Source organism: Nomascus leucogenys, chromosome 13 (assembly GCF_006542625.1).
Source record: "Nomascus leucogenys isolate Asia chromosome 13, Asia_NLE_v1, whole genome shotgun sequence".
Taxonomy (NCBI): Eukaryota; Metazoa; Chordata; class Mammalia; order Primates; family Hylobatidae; genus Nomascus; species Nomascus leucogenys.
Window position 1 is genome coordinate 65,634,635 of NC_044393.1, and position 26,827 is coordinate 65,661,461.

Here is a 26,827-nt window from a genome sequence, read left to right on the forward strand (position 1 = left end):
TTTAAAATTTGGGTGTGAGTGGATTTAAAGAATTGTGTCATTTCTGAGCTCCTGTCAGATACTTTACAGACATTATTGCAAATTTATACAAGATTTCAAAATAGATATTGATGTCCCCATTTTACAAATAAGGTTTAAAGAGTTTTAGAAAGTCACCCATTCACCATCACTAATAAGTATTGGGGCTATTGTCTAATCCAGGGGTGTCTGTCCTCAAAGCTCTGCTCCTTACACTCATCTATCCTGCTCTGTGTGGTTTCCGAGCCCTAAGCCTTTCTCCTCTTCATGAAGCTTCCTGTTCCCACTGGCTTGCAGAATTATTTCATCCACTCTGAAAGCAAGTAATGTGAGTAGGATTGGAGTAAACATTAGCAGAAGTTAACTAATAGTTAAAACTTGTATTCAACTTCGCATGTCAATTGTATCCTTTATAAATGTATTAGTTTATGTAATATTTGCAATAACCCTATGTGGTATGTATTATCATTATCATTCCAATTTTACAGAGTAAGAAATCGAGGCACAGAAGAGTCAAGTAACTCGCTCAGAGTTACACAGCTAGTAACTAAGTCAGGATTATGAACCCATGGAGTCTGGCTCCGGAATCTAGGAGCTAAACCATGGCAGCAAATCATATAGTTAGCGGGAATCCCGCAAAACAGAAAGCAAGTTGTGTCTCTACTGAGAACAAGTAATGGTCAAAAATATGGAAGCCAATTAAAATGCAAATTAAAACATTTTGAGTCTAAAATATAAAATTAAAAGTGCTCTCACAAATTTAACAAAATCTTTTATTTAAGCATTTACATGTAAGTTTTTACGACATAAAAAATGTTTCATAATAGGGTATATTCAGTCACATTATAGTTTAGTGACTTTCAAGACCATAAAATGACTAAGTGATAAATTGATGTACAGACTCCAAGACAGAGATTTTAATGATGGAAAGAAACACACTTTTTGAAATAAACTCTAATATTTATATTATTTGACAAATATTAAATAATCTCCATGGAATCAGATTAGGTTCTTTCAAGTAACCGATAGAACCATTTTACCATTAAGATTCAAAACTATTTTTTTCTTTAGGACTCTCCATTCATTTATTTGACTTTCATATTCATTCTCAGATCTGCCAGTTGCTTTAAGTAATAATGAATGTCTCAAGATGTTGTGCATTACCCAACTCACCATCAATGCAAACTCTCTCCACTTCCCCAATGCACACCAATCCTACTGATACTTGCTCTCATCTTATTTTTCCCTTCCATTATAATGGATGATTCCCTACCCTGAGCAAAAGCCATTCCCATCACATGTGCTCTGAATCTCATCTTTTCTTATTTTCACAAGATCTTTGCTCCGTTTGTCATCTCGTTTAACTCTTTTACTATCTATCTCTCCCTGTGTTCAGAATTGCTCTCATTAGCCTCCAAACATCGCGTATAAATTTATCATTTAAAAAAAAAACACATTCCCTCACTTAACCTTATAATCTCCTCCAACCATCAGTGTTTTTTCTCCTTTCTTTTACAGCCAAAATTTAAAAAGGAATTATTTATGTACATTGTCTAAACACTATTAAATTACCCTACCTATAATTATACTTTTAAGCCAAACAGGTTTTGGGGTTTTTGTCTTTTTTTCTTTTTTCCTGAGTCTTGATAAGTTGCCCCATCTGGTCTTGAACACAGAGGTTCAAGCAATCCACTCACCTCAGCCTCCTGAGAAGCTGGAGCTACAGGCACATGCAACGGCGCCCAGCTGAACAGGTTTTTTAAGCAATTTTTATTTCTGGTACCCAGATGTAAGCATAGGCATGCTCAATAGTCAATGTCATCATTGGTCCATGTGGGGCTCTCTTCTATTTGATTCTATTTATTTTATTATTTAATGATCATTAATTAACACCTATGAATTCATCACCAAATCAAAGAACTACAACTCACAACTACACATTTGTTCCTTCTCTTTCCCATCCACCTGTACCCGTGCATCCATATGAGGTAACCATTCTCCTAAATTTTGTATTTATTATCTTTTTGCCTATTAGAAATATTTTAAATACAATCTCCCAGGGGGAAAAAAAACCTACTTAGTTTTAGTTCTTTTTAAAATATTTCTAAGGAGTACCATGCAGAATGGACCGTTCTGGCATTTGATTTTTTTTCACTTAATATTAAGATTCATTCATATTGTTGAATATAGCTCTAAGTCATTCATTTTCAGTGCTATATATTTGTCTGTTGTGGGAACATATCCATTTTTATCCGGCTGCCTCTTGAGGGGGACATGGTATGCCAATGGTGCTGCTATAATCATACTTCTATACGTCCACTGGGAGGGTTTGTGGGCATAAATTCCTCTAGGGATTACCATTAGGACTGAATTGTTCAGTACTAAAAAATGATACACCCCCGGCTTTTCTAGATATGATCAATGGCTTTTCAAAGTAATAATAGCAATTTACACTGCCACCAGCATTTGGAACTGTCAAACTTCTTCAATTTTGTTAATCAAGTGGGTGTGAAATAGTATCTTATTTTAGTCTTGATGTATACTTTTCTGATTACCAATGACGTTAAGCGTCTCTTCACTGGTTTTTGGTCATGTGGGCTTCTTCTGTGAAATGACATGTCATTCACCAAGGGTTTTTAAAACATGGATTTTTCTTCATTGAGTCATAGGAATTCTCACAGATTCTTAATGTTTATCATTTTATTTTTACATGTGCTTCAAATATTTTTCTCAATTTGTATCCTTATTTTCACTTTCATTATTAAAATGCCTGTTAGTGAACACAAGTATTTTGACTTTAGTGTTCAAATTTATCCATTTTTTATTTTTAGTACTTTTTATAATGTCAAAGAGATATTTTCCTGCCAAGATCAGTAAGATATTTATTGTATTTTAACTAGCATTATTGTGGTCTAAGAGTTTAAATATCTTAGGTTTTTCTAACATAAAAATATTTTGCAATATGTTCAATCACATCAAAGATTTGCTTTTAACATTTAAGTCCTTAATCCAGTTACATGGAGTTGATTTGTTTGTGTTGCATGATGTAGGAATCTAATTTCATTTTTTTCTGAACGAGACAACCATTTATGCTAGTTTCATTAATTGAAAATGTCCTCCTTTCTCCTTTCAACTATAATGCCACCTCTGTTATTTATTGAAGTTCCATTCATACTTGGATTGATTTCTGAACTCTCTATTCCAGCCCACTGGTCAATTTGCTTTTCCTGTACTCATATAACATTTTAAAGTGAGTCTCCAAATCTTGTAAGACAAGTTCTAATTTCCTGTTTTCTTTACTCCTTACTTTCTAAGGGCCTTGGGGTTTGTTTGTTTGTTTTTTTGCCATTTAATTTTCCAGAAAAACTTAAAATTGTCTCATCCATTTCTAATAAAAACTCACTTGGAATATCAATTGGAATTGAATTGAATCTTTAGATCAAGTTGGAAAATTGGCATGTGTATGATACCAAGGCTTCCTAGCTCTGAACATGGAAGTAAAGTTTCATTTATTTCTTTATAAGCATTTTCAGTAAAGTTTCATAATGTTCTATGTAGAGTTTTTTCATGTTTTATGATTTATCTATTCCAAGTATGATAATTATTATGCCTAGTGACTATTTTAGAACATATTTACTAATTGTTGACTACCTTTAGAAATGCAATTGACTTAATATTGAGGCATAATTAACATTAAAGTGAAATACATATATCCTAACTACAGTTCAATGACTTTTGACAAATGTTATGTTTTTTAATTGCCAAATATATAAAATTTCTTAAATTTGTTTTTGTTTTAATTTCTAGCTCTATTTTGGGAAAAAATATGATCTAAACATACTTGTTCTTGAAATGTATTATGACATTTTATGGTCAAGTCCATGATAAATTTTTATAAATATTTAATGTATGCTTGAGAAGAATATGCATCCTCTAATTTTTAGATGCAGAATTAAATATATGTCTATTATATCAGCCTTATGTTTTGTTGTTCAGATTTTCAATATTTTGATGACTTTTTTGTCTAGTCCATTTCTTAAATGAGAAGACTAGACTATCAGTCCCTCCTAATGGATTTATAATTGTTTGCTTTATATACATTTCAAGCTACTCTATTCAGTGCATACCTGTTTAGAAATATTTTATCTTACTGATGAGTTGGTTCTACATACCTTTTATGGTTAGGTAGTGAGTCTTCCTATCTTTAATTATTGTTTTGTCATAAAGTTTATTTTGCTAAAAACTTACATAGTCATACCTGCTTACTTAAGCATTTTCGTGGCTGGGCACGGTGGCTCACGCCTGTAATCCCAGCACTTTGGGAGGTCGAGGCAGGTGGATCATCTGAGGTCAGGAGTTCGAGACCAGCCTGGCCAACATGGTGAAACCCTGTCTCCAGTAAAACTAAAAAAATTAGCCGGACGTGGTGGTGGGCACCTGTAATCCCAGCTACTGGCAATGCTGAGGCAAGAGAATCACTTGAACTCAGGAGGCAGAGGTTGCAGTGAGCCAATATCACAAGATTCCATCTCAAAAAAATAAAATAAAATAAAAGATAAACATTTTCCTGATGTGTTTAGGTCCAATCTTTTACTCTGAGGGGCTGTCATGCACTAGCAATATCAGCAGTACACTACCCAGCTCTAGGTGATGCCATTTAGAGAGACTGTCATGTGAATGGTATCTCTTAGACTGTGTGCCTATAAGGTTCCCATGTTCTTATGCTTTATGTGAGTCTTTTATAAACAGCACAGAGTTGGATTTTGTTTTTTAACCAATCTAATAGTGTACTCTTTAACTGGAAGATTGGGTCTATTTATATCCATTGTGATTGTTGATACATTTTTCTTTTCTTCTATTTTCCTACATTTTATTGCAAGTATTCTATTTTTTGTTTATTTTTAATACTTTCTTATTTAAAGTAATTGATATATATACAGTATATTATATATATATATATATATATATATATATATATATGTTTGTGTATATACACGCTCTAACTAGACAAGATTTTTACTATATGTTCATTACTTTTGGCCATCCCCCCACCAGGGTTGCCAATCATATTGACACCATACAGAGTGTTAATTCTGTGGTATTTTGGATATAGTTATTTTTTTCTTGATATTTTTTCTTCTCTTTCTTTCTTTTTTTGAGCACTTATGTTAAAACATCTTTTCAGTGGGAGTCCTTTTTATGGTAAAGCCTTGTATGCCTGAGAATATTTTTATTGCCTTCACATGTTTGAATGACAAATTTATTAATTGTGAAATTCTACCTTCAAATTTCTTAAGTATTTTTTTAAAAATTACTCCATTGCCTCTGGAATTCTGCGTTTATTGAAAACCCTCAAGTCATGTGTCATTTATCATTTTCTCTTTGCCTATGATATTCTTAAATCTCAATATAATGGAACTGTGTGTGAATTTTTTTAATATATATTTATTTAATATTTTTAACATATATTTCCCATGAAATGTTTCTCTAAAGACTATTTCAGTCTGTAGCTGTTCTTTCTTTTGAAAATATTCTCCACATTTCTTTAAATATTTTCCTCTTTTAATTTTTATAATTTTTCCTTCAGGGACTCTAAGTATCTAAAACCTGGTACTTCTATTATCTCTGGCTATGAACTTTTACATTTTCTATCTTTCTAGAAGCATTCTTCCATCTGGTCCTTCAACTCCATCATTTTTTAGCTGTATCTATGTCACTATTTTTCCCACCTATTAGGTTCCTTCAAATCTACATTTTTATCCTGATATTTTACACGGCTTTTTTTGTGGGGGGAATTTGTTGTCTTGTTTCATGTTGCTAATATATTTCTTTTTCTCAGTTAGGATGTTTATTTAAGAAGATATAAATTATTGGTCCTTTTGTTCTAATATATCTGCTCCCAGGGGTGTTTGTCATCCAGTTTGTTATTCTGCTTTTGAGATCGTTTACTCCTCAGATGTCCTCTACCCAACCCATAAATGAAGAAATAGCCCAAGTCTCCACCCTAAGCCCTCTTCTTGTCTCTCTGTGCATGTTCTCTCCAGATTCTCTCATCTCCTGTGGGTGTCTCATAGATATCTCTATCATACGCTATTCCAAACTGTACTACTCATGCTTCTTCACCCTGCCAAGTATTCTACATCATGTTTAATTGTTCAATCATCCACATAGCTACCCAAGCTTAAAACCTAGGAGTCCCCATAGACCTTTCTTTTCCTCAAGACCTATAGCCAATTCATTACCAGATTCTGTCAGTTCCTTCTTCAAAATATATCTTGCTTTTGCACCCCTGCCTCGATTCCACTGCCACAACCTCAGTATGAGCAGCCATAATTTAAATCCTGGTCTACTTTAGGCAGTCTACCTGTTTCCACCCTTAACCCCATTCAACTCATTTGGCCACTTTGCTCTACAGCAACACACATTTTCACAGAGGTAGACACACATGCACACACACAGAACTTAAAATCCTCTAGTATCTTCTCACTGCATTCAGTAAAATGCATTCATAAAATCACATCTATTTACCAAGGCCTACAAAGTTACGTGACTCAGCTCCTGCCTATCTCTCCAATCTAATTGCATACCACAACCTCCTCATGATCTGTGCTCCAGACACACTGATGTTCTTTCAGTCCCAAGAACGTGCTATGGCCCCTCTCAAAGTCAGAGGACTTTGCACAGCTGCTCCTTCTGACCAAGATGATCTTACACCATTCTCTCTACTTTGCTACCTCCTTCTCATTCTTTAGGTCTCAGCCTCAATGTCAACCCTCAGAGAGGTCTCCCATGTCTTCCCTAAGTGAAGCAAGTCCTTTTGTCTTAATCTCTATCTTAGCCTCTTGCCTATTTCCTTCACAGTACATATCATATTGAGTAATTAGCTGTTCACAATGTTTAGTTTTTCACCACTTTTAGGATTTAAACTCCATGAGGCAGAGATTTTACCATGACAGCAATTAATATTTGTTGGATGAACAGTCAGACCATACTGGAGACTATGAAGGCATGAGGTGCCAAATTTCTGCAGTGCCACTAGTAATGCCATGAAGAAAATCACCTAACCCACTCTGAAATAAATTACAGCATTATTAACAACATGCTTGCCATTTGTTTTTCTTTTTAGACTTTATTTCTCCATGATTTTGTTCTCCATCAAAACATCCTCTAAGGTACACATTTGAACTTTTTTTAATGTCAAAACATGAGTGTCTCTAACGAAAATTTTAGCAAGGACTACCATGGATGTTTGATATACATATTTGTCTTACTTGAATAATAGCAACCACATGTTGATACAGCTATTAAGGAAAAAGAAGTTTTTCCAGCAGCTGCTGACTTCATCAATTCTTCTCTGCAATGAGTCACTTAAACTTCCACAGAGCTAGAAAAGAAAAAAAGAAAAAAAGAAAGGTGCAAGTAAGGAAGTAGGGATTTTTTTATTGTGATGAGAGAGCAGTGGGAAGAGTTAGACAGGGAGAAAGTGAATAAAATCAACTAGAATGAGAGATTTGATTCCATAGAAAGTTGAGTAATTTGCGTGTCAAAAAGATAAAACTATACACTTGCCTAGTACTTTAACAACACAACTGAAAAGCATGTGAAAACTGGCATAAAGGATGGGGTATTTGCAATGGGAAAAAGGCAGTCATTTTTTTAAAAAAGCAACAGCTGCCAGTTTGAGCCACTCTACAAATGGCCAAGAAAGAAACCTACTCCTCTCCTTCAGTTGTATTAATATAATGCCATCCATTAATGAGATAATAACTATCCCAGGCACCAGTCAACATCCTTTTGAGAGGATGTTTCTTAAATCCCCCATCATATTGCACAACCTCTTGGAAAAGGTGAGATTTAATTACCTGCCAACTCTAAGACAGAAAGTTCTGTTGACTGTATGACACAAGTAAGCACTCAGTAAAGTACATAGCACAATATGCACTTTGATTAATATAAATTGGCTTCAGAGTGACTTTGCATTTTTACAGTGATTGTGTTGTTTGCCTCGCTGCCTTTCATAATGCCTGCTAAATAATAATAGTCTTTACTTATTGAGCATATACCACACACAAGGCAATGTGCTAAGCATTTTGCAAATATTACTGACAACAGCCCTATATGCTATGTGTTATTATCTAGGTCAAGTAGATACTATTGCTCTGTTTTAGAGATCAAGAAATAGAAGCTTAGAATGGTTAAATAACCAACTCCAGGTCACCCAATGAGTTTAATACCCATGACTATTAGTTTCAAAGCTATTCTTTATAGAGAAACTCACTACATGCTTGGGAGAAAGTGCATAAGTGTGACACCATTTGACAGTATTATGACAGCATTACACCATTTGACAGTATTATGATAGCATTGTGCGTCATCAATAGGAAAAAAGAAGAGTGAATGATTAAAAGCCATGCAAATAATGTATTCTCTAGTCTAAGTTTCTGTTAATAGTTGTTCATGTTATTCCTTCAACAGGCATTTATGGAGCAACTATTTGGTATCGCATGGATTAAAAAGATAAGCAAGACAAAGGTCTTTGTCTTCATGGAAGCTCAGTGAAGCCCCTACAAAGGCAACTCCAAGATGAAATTAATATTTTGCTCTTTTTCTGTTCAGAAAATAACTTTTTGTAAAATAAAAATTGACAATCAATTGTACAGTTTAATATGTGGCTTTAAAACTGTGTCTTATAGAATCCCGAGGTATCCACCAGCTCCCCTAAGATGACAGAGGTGGACTAGGGAAAGGGGTCAGTGAAATGGTGTCTACCACTTTCCCTCAAACACACAAGTTCTGTTTTAATTTCTTTTCATATTAATTTTCAGCATAACATTTTGTTTGACTAAGTAGTTCTATCACAAAGAAAATTTGAAAACCTTTGATTGACTTGGTGAAATAAACATATACTTTATACCAACTTAGATCTTAAATGAAATGTTGGTACTTGCTTTTGTAATTATCACTAAAATGTGTTCTTATAATAACTTTTGAAGATGCAGGCTTCACAGAGCAGATGAGCAGATGACCAAACACAGAAAATATCTATCAGAACCATGAGTAAATACCAATTAAAATATATGATAGCCTTGTAAACTCTCCCACTCTTGGTCCAACAGAAATGAAAAATTACTTGCGTGGGATGAGTAGGAAAAAAAGTGGTAGTGTCATTCAAATTCCAGAGGAAGAGATGAATTTAATAGTGAGGTTACTGGCATTGGGACAAATATCAGGGATGATATCAAATATTACTCAGTCACATTCAAGTAAAATATCAGCCTTCGGTATCTTCATTGGACTAGAAGAGTTTCTTTAGATCTTCTTATTTCTCTTTCAAGCTTCAACCTTAAATAATAGGCCATTGTGTAGCAGAAAAAACTTTAAACTTAGAAGTAGAAATCTATAATCAAATCCTCAGCCAAGTTAAAAACAGCTGTGTGACCTTGGATAAGTCCCATAGCTGGACTGCATTCTCTAAACCAGCAGGTATAACGTTTCCTACCTCATTAGAGTGTGGTGTAAATGAAAATGTGAAGAATGCCTAAAACAGAGCCAGACCTTGTATGCATTAGAAAGTTTCAGGCAGCCACTCATTCCATCACCCTGTGTCACTCTTTCTAGTGGCCCAGGGTCACTTACCTGTTTTTCTTAATACACCCCAAGTCTTTCCCTTGCCTCTCTTTGTAGACCAGAATTATTCTTGTGTTCATCAATATGGATTGAGTCAAAAATTTTCAAGATCTACCTGACCTATTGCTTCAAGGATCCATCATCCTCTGGCTTCCATTTTTTGTATTTCTATAGGCATGGATTCAAAGGGGACATCTGACTGGCTCAGGCTAGATCCAGATTAACTCCTCCTACATTTGCTGTCCATCCTGGTCCAATCAGTGGCAGCTAAGGGAGCTCAGTCACCTTGTTTGAAGTTTGCCCAGTCAAGGGGCTGTGAAAGGAAGAGGAAGTTAATCTGAGACAGGATTGTGACGGCAGACCAGCAAACATGTCTGTTTACAATCTAAATATTCATAAAATTCCAATCCCTCAAATTCTCCCACATATGTATGCTCTTGTATTCCCCTGAGATAGGAAGGGAGGCATGCTCATAACCCCATTTTACAGATGGGAAGAATAAAGTGCCAGGAATACTGGTCCCTCCATTAGGGTCACTTAATGAGCCACTGGTGGAACAAGAAATAAATTCGAATTGAGAGCTTAGACTGCCTGGTCTCCTGTTAACAATTAAGACTGCAAAAATTTCAAACCATATTGCAAGTACAATAAATACTGCATCTGAATCAATTGTAGAGACAAAGACAGAGGCACAGCGAGAAGGCAGACATATCCAAGGTCACTCAAGTGAGGAAATAAACCAGCTTAAAATAGACTTTTGTCTCAGCAGCATTGTGCTTTCACTCCTGGGCAACTTCCTGCCTATACAGTAATATTAATGCCAGCAAGGAAGGAACCTGAGGGTTAAATCCTTGGCCCCAGCCCCAGATAGCAATAGAGAACCCCACTCCCATAATTCAGTCAATAAATAGATGTCCCTTTCATACAAGTTTCAGAAAACACAGTTAATATACAGCCACTACTCACAAATTAAATGAGTTATCTTACTGTAAAGGGCATAACTATTTTATTATCTTTGCAATTTAAATGAAATATGCTAAAGGTAGAAGCAATACAAAACAGCTGCTGCCAGAAATTTCAATAAAAGATCACTGCTGGGCACACTTATAACTGTGGGACCATTAGGAGACTTAAATGTCTCCTTCACTTTACCCATGGTAGGGGGTGAGGCTGCACTGAGAAACATCACTGGCATGAGGTCAAATTGCCTGCCCTATGATTAATGTTGCCAACTGAATTCAGAAGTTGCCACAGTTCTCACCCTATGGTTCAGGTTCATTTATAAAATACAGCAAAGGGAGCCCAGTGCTTTGAGAATGTCAATGCAAAATTATAATAATTACTTATTACATGATACAGTTATTAAAGTATTTTCTGTATTGTTTGAAAAAAAAAAAAAACAAGGCATGTACATTCGTAGAGAAGACAGAAGAAATACGTATAACTGTGTTTTCCTCTTGTAACTTTCCCAGGCAGAATTACTCTGGTCCCTAAGGCCTTGAGGCACTTTTTTCTTATCTCTATTGAACTGTAAACTACTGGGGTTCAGAGACCAATTTTTAGCTTTCATTGTATCCATAGGGCTTAGCATAGTGACTGGCATAATAAAAATCTGCTAAACTAAAACTGATACCCTGTTATAGAATTTCTGTGATGTATTCTAAGTTCTGCCATAGGCATGCAATAATTGTAAGTTCTCAAAATGGAGGGACCAAGTCTAGTCCTTCTGTATCTTTGTAACTCTGCAGCTCTGCTATCCAACAGAACTTTCTGCAATAAGGGAAATGCTTTATTTCTGTTCTAGGAAAAGGAAAGTTCTTAAAGAAATGTTCTTCCTTTAAGAACCTATGTATACACTATTCAATAAGAGCCACTGGCCACTTGCGGCAATTGAGTGCTTGAAATATGGCTAGTGAGGTGAAAAAATGCATTTCTGATTTAATTTCAATTAAAATCACCCCTTGTAGCTCATGGCTACTATGTCAGACAGAGCGGCACTGGAGGCCAAGTGTGGTGGCTCACACCCATAATCCCAACATTTTGAGAGACCAAGATGGGAGGATCACTTGAGCCCCAGATTTCAAGACCAGCCTGGGCAATGTAGAAAGACCCAGTTTCTACAAAAAAAAATACAAGTAAATTATCCAGGTGTGATGGCACAGGCCTGTGGAGGATCACCCGAGTCTGGGAGGTTGAGGCTACAGTGAGCCACGATCGCACCACAGCACTCCAGTGTGGGAAACAGAGTGAGACCCCATCTCAAAAAAAAAAAAAAAAAAAAAAAAAGGGTAGCACTGGAATCTAGGCTGATGTTTGGCTTTCAGTAGTTGCTATTTGAATGTTTATGAATGAATAAACGAATGAATGACTACACATACCTAATCCCTCCACAAACCTACTTCCCGCCAAACTGCTCTCAGCTGCAGAGTGCTGCAAGCATGCAATATGTACTTGGCCAAGTTGAGTTTAAATAGGCAGTCTACAGGAAAAGCAATTCGGTCATTCATTGGATATTGCGAGGAAAGTCTTTTATGGCTAATTTGAAAGATGTACTTCAAAGTAACCACTTAAGATTAAGTCATCCATAAGCCATATTTTCACTCCACATCTTACTGCTTAGGGCAGAGTAGTCAAGTGGAAAATCAATGGACTTGGGTACTAGTTACACTCAGCTGTCTACTAACTGATTGGCTTTGAGGTTCAATTAACATGCAAAGTGCTTGACTTAGTGGCAAAATTGGGAAATCCTATGTGCCATGCCTCCTTACCAGGATGTTGTCAAAAGCAAATGAGATAACTGGCATGAAAACATCTAATGCTAAGCAAATACAGGTTATTATTAAAATATGTTACTTCAAATTATTTTAAATAACTATTATCATAGTAACGGTGCTTGTGTTATTAACAAATAATTGAATATATGTTTCTTTGCACAGTTAAAGACATACACGTGCCCAAAAGGCAAATTATTTTCTTCTACTCTAAGAAGATTTCCATTTTTTCTCTCTGCCACTTCATATCTCAGAAGGTCACATCTCGCTTACTGGGCAGTTTCAGGTGACAATTCTACAATGATTCCTCTCACCTATCTCACTGAATGTGGCTGTCAGCATAAGTAGGTTACATTGTAGGGACTGTTGGCATGTTATTTTTCCAGCCACCACTCCAAGGAGAAGAGTTCACATCGTGTTTCTAAATCACTTCCTGCAGAGTGATTACATGGGATTCTTTCAGAAATAGAAGGAATGGAAAAAGCAAGACCACAAAGTAATTTGGAGAACATCCAAGACTGATAAGATACCAAAAGTAGGGGGGCTCCACAGCACTAGGAGCCTGTGCTCTGATCCCTTGCAGCACTCTAAGATATGATAAGATCTCAGCAAGAAACAGCCACCTAGTGTTCCTAAAGAGGCTGGACCATGAGCACTGGGCTCCTAGACTTGGCAATGACCCTAGTGCACCACAATGGCAGCTCCAGCAGAGCCTCCATCCTTAAAGAATAGTACAGCTTTGAACACTGAGCATGTCAGCTATGATCTTTGGGGACCAAATAACAGGGCATTCACATGGCACCGAGTGGAGAGCCATCCAGACAAAGCTTGACCTTTGCACCAGTGAGGCCGATGGGAGGCTTGGAGCACATTAAATTTATTTAGAGAAAGGAAAGAAATGTAATATTACTCACATCCTGTGTTTGAAAGAAAAATCATCTTGCCCACTTAATAACTGTGCAGGGCTGCCTTCCACGCCACATTTTTTACACAGACCATAGGGAGGTCTGTGTGACTTTGTGACTCACCCTTTGTCACAGCCCCAACCCCCATAGAACTGTGAGGGCTGAGTAGGAGACAAGTCCAGTTACACTCACAGAGCTGCGTTCAAAAACCAGTGTTTCTCCTTAACTAACCCTCAAGCAATAATCTCAGATCAAGTGAACGGACCTGACTTAAGCAAATTTGGCTGTTTGCGAGTTTTAGTTTACTCTAGCAGATACTGATCACCACCAGCAGCTAGGAACAGGTGAGAACGATAATCCGCCTCCCCGACAATCTCATTACTGGGTGATGAGTTATATTGAAAACACATTTGACCAACGACGCCACATGTTCAAATACTCAAATCAATTAGCTAACCTGACGCAATAAGCGCAATGAAATCCCAGGCAACAGCACGCGCAAAACGGCCACTCAAGGCAGATGTATCAGTATTCTGGTGAAAGGTTCAGCTAAACTTCTGATCAGAAGTTGAGCTGCAGGATTCTCTGCTGACCTATTGAATAAAGCCCTGGTCCAAGAACAGCCCTGTGAAGAAGGTAAGCTGTGGAGCTCTCTCCAGATTCTTACTCCCTGTTGTTTACAGAAGGAATGAATTGCTTACATAATATTTCCAGCGTATTCACATATCTTAATCACCACTCATTTCACCCATGAAAACGTATTTTAGCATCCCCTATGCTAACTAACAGGCTTTTTTGTGTTCATTGGAGATAAAGCTATAATAGGACAGCTGATTAGGGTCGTTCAAATGCTAGCTGAGGATCCCTAAGTATGAATTCTCTAGCCAACTATTTCAAAAGTTAACTATGCACCACTAAGGTGTCCTCTAAAACACAAACACACATTTCTCTATTAGTGTTAGAATATATGAAATAACTTACTTGAGGCTGGGCACGGTGGCTCATGCTTGTAATCCCAGCACTTTGGGAGGCCGAGGCGGGCAGATTACGAGGTCAGGAGATCCAGGCCACGGTGAAACCCCGTCTCTACTAAAAATACAAAAAAATTAGCCGGGCGTGGTGGCGGGCGCCTGTAGTCCCAGCTACTCGGAGAGGCTGAGGCAGGAGAATGGCGTGAACCTGGAAGGCGGAGCTTGCAGTGAGCCGAGATTGAGCCACTGCACTCCAGCCTGGGCGACAGAGCGAGACTCCGTCTCAAAAAAAAAAAGAAATAATTTACTTGAAAACATAGTAGCACTGTTTTCTCTTCAGAAGAGTTCTCCCTCTAAATGGCTGAGAGGTTTGAACTCTTGCCTTTTGTCAGATATAGGGCTTAACCTCAGAGTCCAGTGTATTCCTTCATTGTCTTTCCTCTAAGTCTGCCAAACAAATAAGCCTCTGGTGAACCCACAGAGCCAGCTACAGATAACTACACATGTGTGAAATTGTAGTGCACACACTGCTTATGCATAGCCTGCTCCTGGTCTCCCCAGCCTGCCAAAACGTACATGAGCCATTCTTAACAGCAAGTGCAAACCCAGGAGTGCTGTTTCAAACCTTCAAGATCCTCCCATCTTCTAGTTATCTCATTGCTCCATTTGACCCCACAGCGTTTCTACTACCTGGAATGGGGACACTTGGAGAAATCCACACATAGGGCCTAAACATCCTAGCACCTGCAATGTATTGATTTTTTTGTTTCTTCTAGAAGCAGAGGATGGTAATAAATTGTGTTTCTAACAACAAAGGTCACTGCATAGCTATTGGCCCTATGCAGTGATAGCTGTGAAGGACAACAAATAATAGTTTTGCAAATCTCCTCTTTGAACATTCTTTCCTTAAGAATCCTGTTTTGCTGACCTGTTGTGAAATATGTATCTCCTTCATCTAGTGCTGCTCAAACTGTGAGTGCTGACCTAGTGTCTTAGTCTGTTTGAACTACTATAACAAAAATATCACAAGCTGGTTGGCTTATAAACAGCAGACCTTCATTTCTCACAGCTCTGGAGGCTGGAAAGTCCAAGATCAAGGAACCAGCAGATTCAGTGTCTGGCGATGGGCCTCTTCATAGAAGGTGGTCTTTCTGCTGTGTCCTTATGTGGTAGAAAGGGGTACGAGAGAGTTTTCTCAGGCCATTTTTATAAGGACACTAATCCCATTTGGGAGAGCTCTACTCTCATGACTAATCTTCTCACAAAGTCCCCACCTCCTAATATCATCACCTTGGGGGTTAGGAGTTCAACATATGAATCTGAGGGGGACATAAACATTTTGATCATAGCACCTATTCTAGAATTGTGAAATTGGCTTTCATTTATTAACAAAAATATAACTGAATAGAATGGAAAAGAAAAGAGAGGAGAGGCGAAATAAACATATAAATCACAGAGAGCAAGGGTGATCAGATGAGTTTAGTAAGACGTCTCATGTTTATGAGAGTATGTACACTGAGTTGCAATGTAAAGCATATTTCTTAGTAAAACGTAATATTTTAAAAATGTATAAACCACTACCACAATTTATTTGGAGATAAATTTTCTTTGGGTCTCAAATAAAGTAAAAGAAAGTTTTAATGCAACATTTTTTTTAACTTTTATTTTAAGTTCACAGTTACAATTGCAGGTTTGTTACATTGGTAAACTTGTGTCATGGAGGTTTGTTTTATAGGTTATTTCATCACCCAGGTATTAAGACTAGTACCCATTAGTATATTTTTCCTGATCCTCTTCCTCCTCCCACCCCCTACCCTCCGAAAGGCCCCAGTGTGTGTTGTTCCCCTTTATGTGTCCATGTGTTCTCATCATTTAGCTCCTACATATAAGTGAGAACACGAGGTATTTGGTTTTCTGAAAATATCCATGTGTCTATCAAGATTAGCTTGGGAGGAAGGTTGAGAGTAAATGTTATCATGATCCCAAAACATCTGCCTGGGGAAACCTTATGTTTAAAGTATCAGAATGACTCCTTCATGCAGCCCAGGCTATTTTCTGGAAAAGTGACATCCTAGTTAGCCTTGTCACAGAAGCAGACCGTAAGGCAAGGATTTGCACACAAGTAGTTTTTTTTTATTATTATTATACTTTAGGTTTTAGGGTACATGTGCACAATGTGCAGGTTTGTTACATATGTATCCATGTGCCATGTTGGTTTGCTGCACCCATTAACTCGTCATTTAGCATTAGGTATATCTCCTAATGCTATCCCTCCCCCCTCCCCCCAACCCACAACAGTCCCCGGAGTGTGATGTTCCCCTTCCTGTGTCCATGAGTTCTCACTGTTCAATTCCCACCTATGAGTGAGAACACGCGGTGTTTGGTTTTTTGTCCTTGCGATAGTTTACTGAGAATGATGTTTTCCAGTTTCATCCATGTCCCTACAAAGGACATGAACTTATCATTTTTTATGGCTGCATAGTATTCCATGGTGTATATGTGCCACATTTTCTTAATCCAGTCTATCGTTGTTGGACACTTGGGTTGGTTCCAAGTCTTTGCTATTGTGAATAGTGCCACAATAAACATACGTGTGCATGTGTGTTTATAGCAGCATGATTTATAGTCCTTTGGGTATATACCCAGTAATGGGATGGCTGGGTCAAATGGTATTTCTAGTTCTAGATCCCTGAGGAATCACCACACTGACTTCCACAATGGTTGAACTAGTTTACAGTCCCACCAACAGTGTAAAAGTGTTCCTATTTCTCCACATCCTCTCCAGCACCTGTTGTTTCCTGACTTTTTAATGATGGCCATTCTAACTGGTGTGAGATGGTGTCTCATTGGCACACAAGTAGTTAATTTGAGAAGAATAGGGAGTATCATCAGCTGGGAACCAGGAAAGCAATACAGGGAAGGGAAGGGAGCTATAAGGTAACTATTAAATCTGCTACCACGGTCAGGTTATGTTGGTGGGAAAACTTGGGGAAACAGCACCTGCTGCAGAATTATCCCACCCAAGGGGCAAGAGAACAAGTATTTATTTCCAAGTGGCAAGTTGGTTGAAGGCTGCGCCAGGACAGGGGGTGAAGATGGTGAGTGTTAATTCTCTGGCACTTCTGGCCTACCTGCTCCTGGGCAGAGCAAGGCAGAGAAATTTTCACTGTTCTGCAGAGAGGAAAAAGACCATGGGCCCCACCATGCAGATACTGAAAAGAACAAAGGTAATAAACAGAGCACTCAGGGCATCTGTTCAGGTGGCCTGATCCTACAGAGACTCCTCCAAAAGCCTGGGGCATCCTCTACATCCTTGTCCACTCACACTCACACTCACCTTGGAGGGGATTCTTTCCTGGACTAAAGACCCAGATGTATCTGAGGGTGAAAAGCAGCATGAGTAATGTTGGTATTGTTTTACTGCTAGTTTTGGTAGCAAGTGAAGAGCAGATAAAATTTTCTTGGTTGTTCCAAAATGTCCACCGTTTTGTAATAAGAACAAAGTCTGCACAGATCTAAAAGGAAAATTCTAATTTTAGCAGACTTGAAGCCCCTCATGCTAGTTTCCCTGGCTCTAAGCTATTAGCCACATAATCCAACTTTGCCTGCTTCTTGTCCTTCCCAGATTTAGCAGTGAGCCTGAAATTCTGCAGGGCCATGAGCGCCTGCACAGTTTCTGAACTTTCCCTCTTCTGGCCTCATATTTCCTGAAGCTGAAGGGAAGGGGACAGCTGACTGCCGTTCCCACAGCTTTAGACCCTTCCTCTCACTCTTGCCCCGGGAAGGGAAACTGAGTTGTATCAGTCCTGCTCCCTGGGCCCCTGACACCATGACAGGGAAGAAAATCTGCTAAAGATCTATGGTTACTTGGATTCACTGAGCTGAGATGGTCAAATCTAATGCATCTTCACATCCTGTGCGGGGAAATGCCCCACCTAAGGGAGATGTTACTTATAGATGCAGAGCAATTCCAGGGATCTGCGGGGGGACTGGTAGAGCCACACTTCCTTAACAATCATAGAATTACAGATTCACCTGGGCCTCATGGCTCACGGGTTACCAAGTTACCTCACCAAGCAAATGTGATGGAATTACGAAGACAGGTTTAGTTCTGTGGTGGAATAGGCCACAAAGTTCCTGAGATTTCTCTGACTTCTGGCTTAGGGACTCAACCACTATGTCTACCAGATTCAAGGAAAAAGAAAACAGGTGTGTATGACTCTGCATTCCTCAACCCCAAACAGTTGAAGAAAGTGGAGGCTTAGCTCCAGGTTAGTTCCACCAAGTCTGGCAGAGCACAGAGATTCCCCTCCATCAGGTGGTATGGCCTAGAATTTGACTGTACACATCACATCCAGATCATTTGTCCCTGAGCACTTATCCAGAGCCCAGCCTACAGCTTGTCTCTCAGTTGATTTTATTAGCCAAGGAATCATGACTGAGTTTCTGCCTTGGAGTTGCTGAGATCACTCTGGCTTCTCCCAGGACCGGAACCTGTTTTGGCCCAAATCATTTGGCTGTGACCTTACTTTCCTGCAGCACTGCCTGGTTCTTCCAAGTAATGCCCAGAAGACTGAACCCTATTCTCTATGTCTCTGCCACTGGCCTCTTCAAACTAAAGAGACTGTCCTAGAAGCAGGTACAACTCATTATCTGACTTCAAGACTCCCGATTCCTGGAAGACCAGCACCTGTGCTTGACCTACCAGGGTCTTGACATTAATACCAGCCAGGCTGAGAAGTGGACTTTGGCCACTGAGGCAGAGACTAGCTAGTTTATGCATGAAAATCTTTTACCTTTCCTCCTGGGCACACAGCTAGACGACACATCCCAGCCTTTCTTGCAGTGATCATGTGCCTAAGATCTGGCACTAGAATCTGAGCAGAAATTTTGTGCTTCATTTCTGGACCTGGACCATAAAAACCTCATGTGTGATTCTACATTCTTCCTCTATGTGTCAGCTGGATATCTAGACCAAGGGCATCCATGAAAACCCCATGTTGAAAGGACACAACATCTCTCAGCTTGGGTCCTCAAAAGACTATACAGAGGCCGAGCATGGTGGCTCATGCCTATAATTCCAGCTACTCGGTAGGCTGAGGAACGAGGATCGCTTAAACCCGGGAAGCAGAGGCTGTTGTGAGCCAAGATCGTGCCACTATACTCCAGCCTGGGGGACAGAGCGAGACCCTGTCTGAAAAAAAAAAAAAAAAGACTACACATAGGAAAGTACCATCCCCCACAGCCCACAGCCTACCCCACCCTCCAGCACTAATGGACTTTTGCATGCATAAGAAATTTCCATTGTGTGAGCCACTAATATTTGAAGGTTTATCTGTCATAGCAGCTGGACTTACATTATCCAACACAGTCACCCACGACCAAGGCTAGGCTCCCAGCCAAGTGAGTCACCCCAGCTGTCTGTAGCTTGCTCCCCTCTCACAGTTGTAGAGGTCCCAGCTCTCCATACTGCCCAAGGAGACAGTTTGAGATCTGTGGGTGAGTAGAAGGGTAGGAGACACAGGAGATGTTTCTCAAGGGAAAAGCTTTGCCTCTTCCATGTTTTGTAATCAGGAATTTTCCATGGTCGCACAGTGAGTCAGAGGAAAAGCCATAATTTTCATCCTCCCTCTGCTGGGGCAGCTGTCTTCCTGCAGGATGGGGTCTAAGCTCCATTCCCAGGAAGAAGGGCGTCAGTAAGGAGAAGGGTCATCAACTCAGGATCCTACCTTCTCATGGAAACCACTGAGAAGACTAAGCACACCAGCCGCACACAAGTGAGGAGATTTTAAGTCAGCTGGACAATCCTTTTTTGGTTTAAATATAGGATTGTTTCATCCCTCTCCCACGTGATTTTATCCCATCAATATTTTTTATGTCGTTAGAACTACCCATTCCCATCATTTAACCTGTAAACTACATTGCCCAACTCATTGGTACCAAGAAGAAAATTGAAAAGTTCCGCCCTGTGGTGTCACAGGGCTAAGTGCGGCCACCCAAATGCATAGCGAATTTGTTAAACACAGGAAAGAAAACAAGCTCTAACACTAAGCTTCTTGAGGCTCCCGATGCTGCTGGGTCACCACAATCAGTGAGTTTCCTCCAGAAAAGGGTTCATGCAGCTCCTGAGTCTAGCATGTCTTCAGAGAATTTAGGAATGTTTCTTTCATCAGGCCTGCCCTGAGGGGAAAGATTCCTCAGAGCAATGTAAAAAGCACAGGGCAAAGAAAGAGGAGGAGGCTCGTGACATGTGGCAGCCCTTCTCTACAAAGAGTGGATGGGCCTGGGAGCCAGTGCATTGCTGGGACTATATTTAGTTCATCCAGTGACATCTTTGTGCCTCAGTGCCATCTCTCATGGTAGCAAGGGACTGTGAGACTGAACATTTTTTTCATTGTAGCAGGGGTCTGACTCACTAGTTTTAAAAAAAAAAATCTGAGAACAATGAGACCCAAGGGGACAACAGAGTTCCAAAAAAGAAAGAAAGGAAGAAAGAAGGAAGGAAGGAAGGAAGGAAGTAAGGAAGGAAAAAGAAAGGAAGAAAGAAAGAAAGAAGAAAGAAAGAAAGAAAGAGAGAAAGAAAGGGTCAAGCATTCCTGTAAGCTGAATAAAAAGACAAGTCCTGGAAACATTTTCTAGGAGGTCTCCAGTATTTTCTAGGAGGTCTCCAATGAGCAATTTTTTGCTAGCACAAAATTCTGAATTGTACCAAATACTAGTTCATAATTTCCATTGAGTTCCGAAAAACATAAGCCTATTTTTACAATGAGTTTTTGAAACTGAAACTGTAAGTGCTAACTGGAGACCAGCATGTGTCTTACTGCTGTTAGCCTTTGAGGAACTGACTCCAAATTGCAGGGGTGCCACATTCAAGCCAATAGGTGGCCTCTTTGAGTTAGGTCTTGACTCCCAAAAGTTGTTAGAGACATGTTGAATATTTTTCAACCAGTTCTCTTCTGATTCTGTGAATAGCTTACTACAGAGTTTAACAAACTTTTTCTAGACCAGATAGCAAATATTTTTTAGGCTTTGCAGGTCATATGGTCTTTGTCACAATGAGTGAAAGTTGCCATTTGGGCACTAAAGCAACCAGAGATAATAGGTGAATGAATGGGCATGGCTGTGTTCCAATAAAACTGTTTTATTGGGGGAAAAATAGGCAGTGGGCTGAATTTAGCCTGTGACTGTGATTTGCTAACATTTCACTTACTACTGGCCAGTACTAGTGTTGCTGATACTGGCTCACAAATACCACCCAGGGCTTCACCCTGCCCTATGACCAGAGCCACCTCCACCCCCACCCCAAAAAGCTGTCTCAAAAACCTTCTCCTGGCCAAAAAAGACCAAGAAAGAAAAAAATTAATCTATGCCTGTATTTCTATCAGTACCACAAGGATTATCAAAACAAACTCTAACTTTTTAGGAAACAAAGTGACTGGAAATCTGAAATTGATTGCATTTTCAAACTTCTTTTAAGTTTGACCTCAAAAGAAGAATGAAGTTTCTTGAAACTCCTGCATCCACTGACAGGAATTGGAGTCTTAGTCAATGTATCTGAAATTAGACCTTCGTAACACCTGGTTTTCTTGATTATAGATAGGCCATGTTCCAGGACTACTATACAATATTTGGTTTGCAGGCAGTACTCAAATCCAGGGTGGTGAGAAGAGTCTGTGGCACTAGGGGCCTGGTAGCTTCCATTATTTTGCCTAAAAATCAATGTTAATGTCAGTGTCTCAAAAATCAATGTCAATGTTGAGTTAACCACCCAAAGTGTGGATGTTTCTACTTTCTTGGTACCTTGGAGAGGTTCTCTGGATAAATAACAGAAGGAATTAGCTACTTAAGAATGGTACACAGGCTTACAAATAACTCATGTAGGCATGTATAACTAATACATTTTTCCAAGGACATGGTAAACTCTTCCAATCTCAAGTAAAACCTCAAAATCTACGTCCTGATTCTGGCTCTTTTCACAGGGTAAAGGCATGGAGTTGGATGAGAAAGGTCTTTTTCTTAAGGCAGGGTAACTTTTAGAAGACAGGAATTCTGGAAGGGGCCAGGGCTTGATGTTAATCTAGCCCAGATGCAAAGGGCAGGTACAAAGTCAGGCACACCTGGCCTCATGTGCACATAGGACACGACAACTGGAAAAGACGTCAAGAGACAACAGACTGTCCAGTGGCATTTGTCCTGACCAGGTATATCTAAACCTGTCTGATTTACCCATGGTCAGTAGCCAAAAGAAGGAAGAAACAGCATGCAGCTGTATTCACGGAAACCACCCGAGAACTTTTTCTCATTGCTTCCAGCCCTACCTTTAGTTCCTGACTTCCCCAGCTCTGCCTGTCTTCTGAACCTTCACCTTTATGGAAGGTAGAATTGAGGAGCTATTAGAAAGCCAGGTTTATAAACTGTGGTGGTTCCAAAACCCTAGGTAAACAGTAAAATCACCTGGGGATTTTATAAAAATCCCAATACCCAGGCCATATCCTAAGCCAACTACATTAGGTTTTCTAGGCGTGGGACCAGGTATCAGTCTGTTCTCAAGCTCCCAGGGCCACTGGGTTAATATCAGATGGTCTGAGTTGGAAGTCCAGTATAAACAATTACCTCTTCTCTGTCTCTCTGTCTCAGTTTTCTCACCTGTAAATGGTGATCATTATAGTCTCTAATTTATAAGATTGCAAGGATTAAATGAGTTCATTCACATAAAAATATCAGCACAGTTCTTAAATGTTAGTTCTTAGCACCCAGTTTCCTCTTCTTGACTTCCCAGTTTTGAATTTCAATGCCTTCCAAATCCTTAGCTTTTCCTCATCTTCCCTGTCCGGTATCAGTTGCTCTAGGTATGCTCTGGGGACAGATCACCCTTGCCACTGAGGGCCCCTGGACAGGACTTGAAGGGTCAAACACCGAGGAAACACTGACAGAGGGTGGTAACAGAGAGGGTGACCCACTGTCCTAAACTGCCCCGGGACTGAGGTATTTCCCAGGATACACGACTTGGAGAGCTAAAACCAGGACAGCCCCAGTAATCCAGGGCAGCTGGTCACTGTAATTGGAACAGATAGTCCAGGAAATCAATGCAGGCAGGGGTTATCTTTAGGAAAGTCAACGAGCAGGAAGTCAGGGTCTCGAGGTTAGACTCCACCGCTACACAAGGATGAAGTAAAAGAAGAAAAGGAACTGCAAGAGCAAGGCAGGACCCCAGCCCTACAAGCAACAGGCCAGTGCCTTTTAAGAGATGCAGCATCTCTGTTAACAAAACTGGCAAGATGGCAGTATTATAAGGTCAAGGCCCAATTAGCATAGGTGGCATGAGTGTTGAGCTAAAAATGCATAAATCCCTACGAGTTAAACAAAGCTGAACTATATAGGAAGAAACCTCAGCTCCAAAGAGATGCTGGCTAAAGCACTCTGCCCTGCATGATCTACTCTTGACCTCTTTTTTCCTTTCTATTTAACATTTTTTTAATTGTGGTAAATATACACATAACATATTTACCTTCTCAACCATGTTAAGTGTACAGTTAGTAAAGTATATTCACATTGTTAAGCAATTTCCAGAACCTTTTTATCTTTCAAAACTGAAACTCTATTCATTGAACAATTCCCCATTTCTTTCTTCTGAGTCCCTAGCAGCCACAATTCTAATTTCTGTTTCTATAAGCTTATCTACCCTAGATACCTCAAGCAAGTGGAATCATGCAGTATTTGTCTTTTTGTGACTGGCTTATTTCACTTAGCACAATATCCTCAAGGTTCACCCATGTCGTAGCATGTATCAGAATATATATTGATATGGTTTGGCTCTGTCCCCACCCAAATCTCATCTTGAATTGTAAGTCCCATAATTTCCATGTGTCGTGGGAGGGGCCCAGTGGGAGGTAATTAAATCATAGGGGCAGGTCGTTCCTGTACTATTCTCATGATAGTGAATAAGTCTCATGAGACCTGATGGTTCTATAAGGGGGAGTTCTCTTACACAAGCTCGCTCTTGCCGCAGCCATGTAAGAAGTACCTTTCACCTTCCACCATGATTATGAGGCCTCCCTAGCCACATGGAACTGTAAGCCTATTAAACCTCTTTCTTTCTTTGTTTTTTTTTGTTCTAATTGCCTTTTCTTTTTTTTTATTTTACTTTAACTTCTGGGATACGTGTGCAGAATGTACAGGTTTGTTACATAGATATATATGCACATGTATGTTTATTGCAGCACTATTTACAATAGCAAAGAGTTGGAACCAACCCAAATGCCCATCAATAATTGACTGGATAAAGAAAATATGGCATATATGTACCATGGAATACTAGGCAGCCATAAAAAAGATTAGTTCATGTCCTTTGTGGGGACATGGATGAAGCTGGAAACCATAATTCTCTGCAAACTAACACAGGAACAGAAAACCAAACAACGCATGTTCTCACTCATAAGTGGGAGCTGAACAGTGAGAACACATGGACACAGGGAGGGGAACATCACACACCAGGGCCTGTTGGGGGGTGGGGGGCAAGGGGAGGGAGAGCATTAGGACAAATACATAATGCATGCAGGGCTTAAAACTTAGATGACAGGTTGATGGGTGCAGCAAACCTCTTTCTTTTGTAAATTACCCAGTCCAGTCTTGGGTATGTCTTTAACAGCAGCGTGAAAACAGACTAATACATATGTCCTTTTAGAGGCTAATATTCCATTCTGTGTATATACTGCATGTTGTTTATTCATTCATCCATCCATGGACATTTGGGTGGCTTTCTCCTTCTGGCTATGTGAATAATGCTGCTAAGAACACGAGGGTACAGATATCTCTTCAAGGCCCTGATTTCAATTCTTTTGAGTCTTCACCCAGAAGTAAGGTTGTCTTGAGCTCTTCTTAGGTTCTTATCCTGAGTACCCTGCCTCTGTACAGTGGGACACGGAGCCACCCTCCCCACAGAGGAGCTCTCTCCTCCTGCTACCATTATCGTGGCAGTAGTTCCTGCCTCTTTTGTACATTCAAACTCTTGGGATTGGAATGTTAATTTTCTCTGCATTATCATCCATTCATTCACTTATTTGAGAAATATGTACTGTAAGTCTGAGACCTGAAGACCAAGAAGATGATGGCCTGGTGAAAACTAGAGGAGGAGGAGAGCATTCAGGGTCCAGCGAGTGTGGGTGTGAAGATTTGGCTTACACTTGCTTAATCTCCTCTCACCCTCCCCGTGTTTGTATTCCATGCTCTTCTACACCATGCTGTATGCATCCTGGTTTCAAACAGAGTCAGGGACTTCAGCTGGTACATTCCCAGTCATTTCATCAGGAGCAGGCTCTCCCCAGCCTTCCCTTGACCCGGTGGCCTCACCACATCCTGCAGCCTAGCACTTTCTTATTTCTGGCCTGACAAAATGCCCAGTGGATGCTCTGAGTGCATTGACTCTTGGAAACAATGATTCTTCCTCTCTGCTACCCAGTAGAGTGAGAAAGTTTCTTTATCTTGCCTAAGTTTTTTGAGGCACACAAGAATAACCACAAAGGCAGACCTTCCCTGGACACTTCCTCTCCTTTAGGGAAAACAAAATCAATTCTCTCTCTCTCCCTCCCTCCCTCCCTCCAGAAGCCTCCCCATTGCCCTCCAAGTTTTTCACATTGACAAATCAGACTGGAAGCCTGTATGACAGCCACTTTTCATTATTTAACAATAACTGTCCCTACATCATCTACAAGTTATGTCTTCAACACACAAGGACAGTTTCTAGGAGGACAAGCATCATCCAGGACTTTGCTGCTCATATTAAAGGGCAGCATCCTCTCCGCAAATCACACCCTCCAGTCTGCTCCCCTCTGACAAATCAAGAAAACTTACAGAAAATTGGTTTATTGCATTTATCATTCCAGTGTTTGAGGATGTTTCAAGTTAATGATTTCCTTTTTTTTTTTATTGTGCCAAAATCTTTTTCAAACACAGTGAAATAAAACATGTAGATACAGGTTTCATTTCCATTGGTTGTCTGAGGCTAAAAATAAGAAGCCAGTAGCTTAATGCTGACTTTTAATCTTATTGTGTGAGACCTTATCAATGTTTCCAAAATGCAGATTTTAAAAAATAGCTTCGGTTAGGGTTTGAGACGATATTCTGTGAATTCTAGTGCATGCACTGCCATCTGCTGGACATTTATGATATAAAACTAAGCTGCGTAGAAATAAGTGTATTTAATCACTGAAGGCTCTGTAGAAGACAGTACAAATGACATTAATTTTTAGAAGAAAGATAAGTATCTGGATAGATTAATGGAATAAATAAGTATAACATGCAGGCACAACAATATTCCTGTCTGGAATTTCTCGTTACTAAAGAATTTGTATTTTCACCTGCAGAGTAATGTTTGTCACTCTAGTGAATGCAGAATCACAGCATTCATGCTGATAAAATCATTTTCAAATTGTGGTTCCTTAATATGACCAGAGAGAAGAGGCAACTCATATTGTCCTTCATGTGGTGAAATTAAAGTAGGTATATGAGACTTCCCTTAGGATATTCTGTCTAATCA

General features: G+C 39.5%; 1 long non-coding RNA gene across 1 annotated transcript; it reads right to left on the reverse strand.

The window, feature by feature from the left end:
• Positions 1-9,958, reverse strand: LOC101177068. The gene is made up of 3 exons (XR_004033096.1): positions 9,655-9,958; positions 7,290-7,402; positions 1-331 (listed from the first exon to the last, which is right to left on the reverse strand). It is a non-coding gene; the product is annotated as an uncharacterized LOC101177068 (long non-coding RNA).
• Positions 9,959-26,827: the final 16,869 nt, after the last annotated feature.